The sequence below is a fragment of the Haliotis rufescens genome, unplaced genomic scaffold (assembly GCF_023055435.1).
Source record: "Haliotis rufescens isolate VD_foot unplaced genomic scaffold, xgHalRufe1.0.p SCAF_16, whole genome shotgun sequence".
Classification (NCBI taxonomy): domain Eukaryota; kingdom Metazoa; phylum Mollusca; class Gastropoda; order Lepetellida; family Haliotidae; genus Haliotis; species Haliotis rufescens.
In genome coordinates, this window is record NW_025963846.1 from 4,328,534 (window position 1) to 4,337,404 (window position 8,871).

Below are 8,871 nucleotides of genomic sequence, written 5' to 3' on the forward strand. Positions count from 1 at the left end.
CCTCTACGTACAATGACATGCAGGCATTGCAACCACCTAATCGACATTTTAGTCGCCATTTAAGCTGAAATGGGTAACGTCGAAAATTCACCCATCAGTTTTAACATTTTTATTCTCATCAATAATTATCCGTAACCATGAAATATCTCCAACAGTTTATGAAACACACCAGATTCTGTTTTGTTGCAAGGGCAACGTCAGACAGTCATATCATCGTACGGCACAGTATACGTGGTTACTTGGATGCATTCCAAGATGGAGTGCACCAAGGAGATCAATGTTGTCTGAGGTCATTGACGCATCAGTGACAAGAAAGATGTCCGATGCAATTCCCTATTTTAACTTGTGACATATGTTCACGTGTTTTTTCAAATGAACACTTGACATGCCTTTGCATGTGTTTGTGATGTGTGACACTAGAGGGACACGATACATGGTATCATCGCTATTTGATAGTGATTCATAAACAAATGTTCATTGATATAGTAGGAATCTTCCAATGTACGTTCCTTTAGGCAGAGATTTATTTTGATGATGGAAATGTTTTTTGTCGCTTTCAATTATCCCACTCTAACTATTGCCCGAATGTTCTTTGTCTTGAATTTCTCCATATTAAATTCAAAATTTTGTCAGACATCATCTTAGTATGCGAGCTAGTCCAGTGAACGGCGTCACATCATCATGCGAGCTCGAAAGGCGACAGTTTGAGTTTTTTTCCAAAACACTAGTCTCGGTCTAGAGACCGCACCGCTTCCCTCTCTCTTTATTGTCCGGCTTCTGTCACCAGTTGTCACCGGCGGTCATCGATGTCCAGTGACTTTACATTCGTTGTTAGAGAATTGGTGATCCGTCCTATTCCCTAGCGGTTTAATTGCATACCTTTCTCATGGATGATTTTATATGTTTTTATGTTTGATTCATGCATGGAAAAGTTTTAGTAAGTTTGATTTTGAGGCTGTAGCGGGATCATATAGTAATTGTAGGTTTTCTCATCTATTTATGGTCATTTTTGCCACCTCAATAATTGTAAATCTTTAGTGGTATCGTAGGATAGCTGCTGTTCAGCGCTTTAGTTTGGTACCCACTTCTTCCGTATTGGTGTAGTTGCTCTCAGGTTGTTCTCTCCGAGGTCCGCGCACACGTATATAACCCTTGGCGAAATCATCTGTCTTTACCGTCAGGGATTGGTTGGTCATTCGAATCGCAGGTTTCCTTCGTAGGTAATAATGGGACACATTTAAATGACTTACTTCTGTTGTATTAAATTGAGCTAAATTTATGAGCTTGAGTTTTTCTCTCTGATAATTCGTGTTTTACCAACTTTCCGGCGATTGTCTAGTTTAGATCAAGTACCTATTTACGATTGGGAGTCAAGTTACTCTTTTACTCAAGTACCCTTCTTAATGATGGTGAGTCTAGACACTCATTAGGTCAAGTACCTTGTATTTTAGGGCAGGATTTCCTTTGCCAGTCAAAGTGACTGAGTCTTCACTCTATTGTTGATATTCAGGCGTTTTGGTCTTTTACATTGTCCAAGAGTCTTTTAGAGATACGTCCTTTGTGTTATTTCTCCGTATTTAACTCAACCGAGGTTATTTACTCATCAGAGTGTTGAGTTAATTAACTCTCAGGTGTTATTTGGTCGCAGCCTACTTAATTGAGTCTATGGATCTTGTGAATTATCGTCAGTGTTGATTTAGCTACTTGTTTTTGTATTACTGTCAAACAGTTGCTTAGCTAATTGAAGGTCACACACCCTGTCACACAGCAAAACAAGACTCCAGTGTTTGGGGACGTACCTCTAGGCTAGTGAGGCTAGTATTGATGTGTATAAATTCCGTTGTTCTAAACAGATCTGATTGGCGAAAAGATAAGTCGGTTAAATATTTAAAGAGAAAACATTACTGTGTAAAAGTATAATTGACGGTCGACTTTCTCTCTCTCTCTCTCTCTCTCTCTCTCTCTCTCTCTCTCTCTCTCTCTCTCTCCCTCCCTCCCTCCCTCCCCCTCTCTCTCTCTCTCTCTCTCTCTCTCTCTCTCTCTCTCTCTCTCTCTCTCTTGATACACTCACTGATCACCGATATAGTAAAATGGTATAGCCATTTACAGTTAACATAGACCAGCATTGTGGCATACTCTCGATTTGTTCCTAAAAGGTGCACGCTAAGAGTTGCAAGCTCCGGTCTTTGAGGAGAGTGTGAGATACATTCCACAGAGAGACCGTCTTGTTTGCATTGCTGAGAGTCGCCAGATGGACTGATGTCTGTGTAGGTGGTCTAGTTACATGGAACACACATGATACACACATGAAGCGTCATCAGGTTTTTGATGAGTCATTTGAGATTAACCTATCTTCACGAACAAGCGTGAGTGAGTGAATGTTGTCAAAAGCCGCAGATGACAATATTCCAGCTCTATCACAGCGGTATGTTAAGAATCGAATCAGGCCTCAGTAAAGCTTTCAAAACGTTTTATGGTAGACATGTGGAGGACATTTCCAAATTTGACGCATCAGTGACAAAAAATGATGTCCGATGCAATTTCCTAGTTTGACTTGTACCATATGTTCCCGATTTTCCCCGACTTTTCGCGAACTCCTGGTATCATTACTATCTGATAATTGTAGAAGAGTCTCAAGTTGTCTGCTCATTCCATGGGCGTTAGTTGTGGTCCCCCTCCCCTTCTCTCTCTCTTCCTCCCTCTCTCTGAAATATATCTTAAATCTAGTTCATATATTGCCAAAATACTATTATCAAATGCTATAAAGTAGACACTTCATACAATTTGGTGAATGAATGATAATACGCATAACGTTAGCATATCGAAAAAATGTTTGAGATAGGCCCTCGTTGACAAATTTAGACGCGACCTTAACCTCGATTTGAACGCCAGATGGTTTCTAAGTATGTTACACAGGAAACTAATCTTATCTTCCTTCACTCAAGTATACACTAAAATAGGTTATATTGATTCTTAGATTGCCTTTATCATACAAGCAGCCTTTAGTCTGACTGACTTTGCAGAGCAATGTGTTGAATGTCTTCATAAACTGTTTTTCTCATTTGAGCCACCGTCAAACAGGTGTACGGACAAAAGCCCCCATGGACATAAGCCCTCATGGAAAAAAAAACCCTTGGACGAAAGACCTCTGGACATTACCCCCAACACCTAGGAAAAAAGCCGCTATAAGTTTCATTAGTAAAGAAACAGAAGCTGTAAGGTTTTTAAAAATATTTTATTATTTTACTTCACACAACAGCTTGTTATTCTGGGAGTCCTTTAGCATTGCATATTCTGGGACTGTCCTAATGTTACCTACTGCTATGTCCTATACCGTGCAGAAACTCTACAACACTTATCTTTTGATCATGTCCCAGGTTCTGCAGTCGGAGCTGTCTGAAATATCTTGATCTAGAAATCATTTTGATGTTTTCTTAATTAATACTTTGAGGCTCCCCTTATCAATGGTTAATTTTTACAAGTTGGTTAAACTTGTGGGTGTTTTTAAACATTTATTTTAAGCAAAACATTTACTTATATAAATGACAAAATAATAGCTGATAGGGCTTTTGTCCTAAGGGGATTATGTCCATGAGGACTTTTGTCCAGAATGTTATATCATTTGTGTTATACCACGTGTATATATCATTATATACTGAACCGCAAAAGAAACGTCACATGGATAGATATTTGAGAAACCTTATTTTTCCAAACACTGTTAACATACTTTGAGACATATTAAAAAGATGAAACTTGGCAAAACTGATCATCAAGGTTGAAATTAAAGTGTCAACTGTTCTCAAAGTGAAACACAACACTGAGAAAATGGCATCACAAGTCAGTGTCTCGTGTGTCCGCCATGTGCATTGATGACTGCCGTGCAACCTCGATACAGCGAATGGATGAGGCGGTGGATGAAGGCCATAGGCACTTGGGCCCACACTCTGAGGAACGCCCGACGCAGTTCAGCCGCAGTTGTCGGCCTTGGTCGGACGTCATTCAGCCGTCTTTGAATCTCGTCCCACAGGTGCTCAATGGGATTTAAATCGGGTCTGAGGGAAGGTCACTGCATGGTTCTGATGCCATTCTGCTGGAGTCTCTTGTTGCTCTTGTTGCTCTCGAAGTGTGGACACGGGCGTTATCATGCTGAAACTCGTTGTTGCGGCGACGTGCCAAATGAGGTATGGCGTGTGGTCTCAAGACTTGATCAATCTACAGAGCTGCTATGACACCTGGACCGATGTTCTGGAAGACCCCAGGGCCGACACTCTGTGTAAGACCAATTCCTACCCACACCATGATGCTCGGACCAGCCAAGGAGTCTCTCTCAACAACACAAGCATCCGAATAACATTTCCCACGGCGTCGCCAGACTCTCTCTGTGTCATCTGCTGTTGGGATACAGTAACGGCTCTCGTCTGAGAAGAGGACTCTTCTCCACTGCTGGTGGCGCCAATGCTGGTGCTGCGATGCACACTGACGACGGTCCCGGCGATGACGTAGTGTCAGAATGGATCCTCGGTGTGGCCTGTGACAGTGGAGGTGTCTGCTCGTCAATCGTCGACGCACGGTGTCCGCACTAATGTGTCGCTGGTGTGTCCCCATGGTCTGTCGAACAGTTTCCGCAGCAGTAACAAAGCGATCTTGAAGATGCTTTCGTACAATCCCTGGTCTTCCCCTACGTGGTCGGTCATCTGTAGTGATGGTGGTCTGTTACCGTTGCTGGAGCCTGTATGGTCCTTACGTGAATTCGAAATGCATTGGCTTCTTGCCGGGCGGTTTGTCCAGCTTGCAGTCGTCCAATGGCTTGGTGTCGCTGATTTCTTGTCAATCTTGGCATGTGGTAGAAATTCAAAAACGAATGAATGTTATCTTAGTGGATTTTTATAGCTCAAGAAATGGGGGAATGCATGTGCATTTCAATTTGCACAGAAATCACGTGTATCGGGTTACCATGGCCGTTGCCGTGATGCTTTTGGGCGTTCGGTTTTATTGTCATCTGCTTTGTTTTTTATCATCAAATTTCATTTTTCCGGACAAAGTAATGTTAAATTTTAGAAACTTTGACAGAATGACCCAGATATTTAAATGCAATGTTACTTGGGGTGCCGTTTCTTTGGCGGTTCAGAATATATAGTGCAGGATGTTATATTATGTGTATATATCAATGAACAGAGTGAAAGTTGTTATACCACGTGTATATATAAATAAACATAGAACAAGATCTGATATTATGTGTGTATATCTGTATGCACAGTTAAGGATATTATATCACGTCTATATATCAATACACACATTGCAGGAAATTGTATCATTTGTGTATGTTTATGTTCATGTGCGGAATGTTATACCATGTGTGTATATCAATATACATATGCAGAACGTTATACCATGTGTGTATATCAATATAAATATGCAGAATGTTATACCATATGTGTATACCAATATACACATGCAGAATGTTATACCATGTGTGTGTGTGTGTATATCAATATTCATAGTGCATGAGGCTATACCAAGTGCATTGTTCGATTTACTCATCGCAGAATGTTATAGCACTTGTAGTTTCCATACACGCAGTACAGGTGTTATACCATGTGCATATATCAGTACATGTTGTGTGTGATGTTATGAAAACACGAACATCATTTCCATAACCATAAGAAACAGCACGTGAACACTAAGGAGGAGTATAGGTACCCCGGCGAGTAAACATCAAGATGTGATGTTTACGTATTGCTGTGGATAAAGGTAACTGACACAGACATAACACATTCAAGGGGAAAAATTTTGGTTCCCATATATTTAGAGTATGCCTAGTGGCGGCACAGTTCTGTCAGTAGCCAGAGTGAGTAAGTATGATTTTTCGTCCTTTTTAGCAATATTCCAGCAATATCATGGCTTGCGACAACAGAAATAAGCTTCACACCTTGTTTTGTTTGTTTGTTGTTTTACGCCGCACTCAGCATTATTCCAGCTATATGACGGCAGTCTGTAAATAATCGAATCTAAACCAGACAATCCAGTAATTGACATCATTAGCATCGATCCACGCAATTTGGATATAATGACATGCATCAACCAAGTCAGCGAGCCTGACCACCCAATCCCGTTAGTCGCCTCTTACGACAAGCGTAGTCGCCTTTTACGGTAAGCATGGGTTGCTGAAGACCTATTCTACCCCGGATCTTCACACCTTGTACTCATGTCGGGAATCGAACCCTGGCCTTCAACGAATGCTATAACGACAAGTCTACCCACCCACCCACCCACCCGCATTTGCCTGAGAGTGTGGAACTGCTGAACATATATGTCATTCTCTTGATTATGATTCACATCTTGAATATATTTGGGACATTCACGGTAATAATCATAACGTGGCAACATACGTTATATGTAGGCGTCTTAATATTGTGATACCTATACGTACAGGTGAGAATGTGAGAAGCACCGACCGTGTACGTGCTAAACAAATGAAACAGGAGACAGAAAGTGGGTACAATTATCAATATTCGTGTACTCATCCAAATCCATAAACTTATAGCGTATCGGTCAATACACCTACGGTTTGGTTAACGAAACGACTAAACTGTACATACCTGTATTCATACAGTGATGTAATAACAGTGAACATTGTCATGGGTCATGATACGAGTGTTCATGGGTCATATGACCGGTATTCATGGGTTATGTGACGGATGTTCATGGGTCATGTGACCGGTATTCATGGTTCAATTGACGGGTGTTCATGGGTCATGTGACCGGTATTCATGGGTTATGTGACTGGTGTTCATGGGTCATGTGACTGGTGTTCATGGGTCATGTGACGGTTGTTCATGGGTCATGTGACGGGTGTTCATGGGTCATGTGACCGGTTTTCATGGTTCATGTGACTGGTGTTCATGGGTCATGTGCTAGGTGTTCATGGGTCATGATACGAGTGATCATGGGTCATGTGACTGGTGTTCATGGGTCATGTGCTGGGTGTTCATGGGTCATGATGCGAGTGTTCATGGTTCATGTGACTGGTGTTCATGGGTCATGTGCTGGGTGTTCATGGGTCATGATACGAGTGTTCATGGGTCATGTGACTGGTGTTCAAGGGTCATGTGCTGGGTGTTCATTGGTCATGATACGAGTGTTCATGGTTCATGTGACTGGTGTTCATGGGTCATGTGCTGGGTGTTCATGGGTCATGATACGAGTGTTCATGGGTCATGTGCTGGGTGTTCATAGGTCATGATACGAGTTTTCATGGGTCATGTGAAGGGTGTTCATGGGTTATGTGACTGGTATTCATGGTTCAATTGATATTCGGTATTCATGGGTTATGTGACTGGTGTTCATGGGTCATGTGACTGATGTTCATGGGTCATGTGACGGGTGTTCATGGATCATGTGACCGATATTCATGGTTCATGTAACGGGTGTTCATGGGTCATGTGACGGGTGTTCACGGGTCATGTGACGGGTGTTCATGGGTTATGTGACGGGTGTTCACGGGTCATGTGACGGCTGTTCATGGGTCATGTGACGGGTGTTCATGGGTCATGTGACGGGTGTTCATGGGTCATGTGCCGGGTGCTCATGGGTCACGTGCCAGATGTTCATTGGTTATGATACGAGTGTTCATGGGTCATGAGACGGGTTCTAGGACCGGAGTTCATGGGTCATGTGACGAATGCTCATGGATCATGTGACGGGTATTCATGGGTCATGTGATTGTGTTCATGGGTCATGTGGCGGGCGGTTTCCAATGGTACTATAAATAGAAATCTCCGTAGCATGTGAACGGGAGCAGGCAGAATCACTTGTTATGTTCTAATTCGCTTCGCTCAAACGAACATAAAATATTTACCATGTACAACATACGCATCTCAAGGGTTATGCCTACCGCAGCTGCCAAGCGAGCAGGTTTATTAACAAACACAAATAAATACACTGGTCATACTCGTAAACAGTCTTTCAAGTCGAATCCACGAATCTGTCGAAACGGCGTCCGTTTTCAGTTCCCTGAAATATACAATTCCAAACTAAAATTGTGACCAAAGCAAACGTGATGTAACACGTTTTGCAGTTGTTATTCAGAAATGTTTGAAATTATAACCATGATATACTTATCTTAAATTAATCTTCTTTTTCTTCCGTTTTCCTTGGCTCAGTTTTGGATCCCAACTGTAACTTTACCAGCAACTTCCCATATCACACACATCGTATCACTCAAATAAAAGGATCTGCCCAACGGCCGAACTTTGTCCATCGGCTCAACTTTGCCCAACGGCTAAACACTCCAATACTCTGTAACCTCAAATTCTTGAGCCAATATTTAGCAAGATGTAAAATCTGCCCGCCTGTGTGATGCGAAGACCTCGAATGGTGCAACACAGTCAGTGAACACTTCCTCACGTCACTTCGTGACACCACATTCACGTGCAATGTACCTGGCTGCGGCAGGCAAACTCTTACCGAATTTAACCCATAATAAATTAATGTACAATTACCTTGAACGAAACATCTGCGGTGGTCGTGACTGCCATGCTGTGTCAACAACCGTTATCTTCTTTCTGCCTGCATCTCACACGTGTAGTGTCAGGGTTCTGTAATGGGTTGATAATCAGCCACATTTAATAGTTGAGGTTTCTGTCAGAATATGAAAATACATGGATTAGTGTAACTGTTTCACTTTTTAGTTTCCCATTGCAGTTGTGCTATGTTCTCATTGGTGACCAACTCGTGTTATTCCAGGACAAGCCGAATAGCGACTCGTGCCCCTCTCTTGGCCATTTTTGCGACCGGGTTCCGTCTTAGCGCAAACGGGCATACCTAAAACAATTGTCAACTCGTTGCGTAATGGTTCACATATTATTTCCC

The 8,871-nt window shown here is 42.1% G+C and overlaps 1 long non-coding RNA gene across 1 annotated transcript; it reads right to left on the reverse strand.

Annotated features, from left to right (window-relative positions):
* Positions 1–7,879: 7,879 nt before the first annotated feature.
* LOC124144286 lies at positions 7,880–8,788 on the reverse strand. Its single transcript, XR_006862395.2, has 2 exons — positions 8,502–8,788; positions 7,880–8,013 (listed from the first exon to the last, which is right to left on the reverse strand). It is a non-coding gene; the product is annotated as an uncharacterized LOC124144286 (long non-coding RNA).
* Between the last annotated feature and the right edge of the window lie 83 nt (positions 8,789–8,871).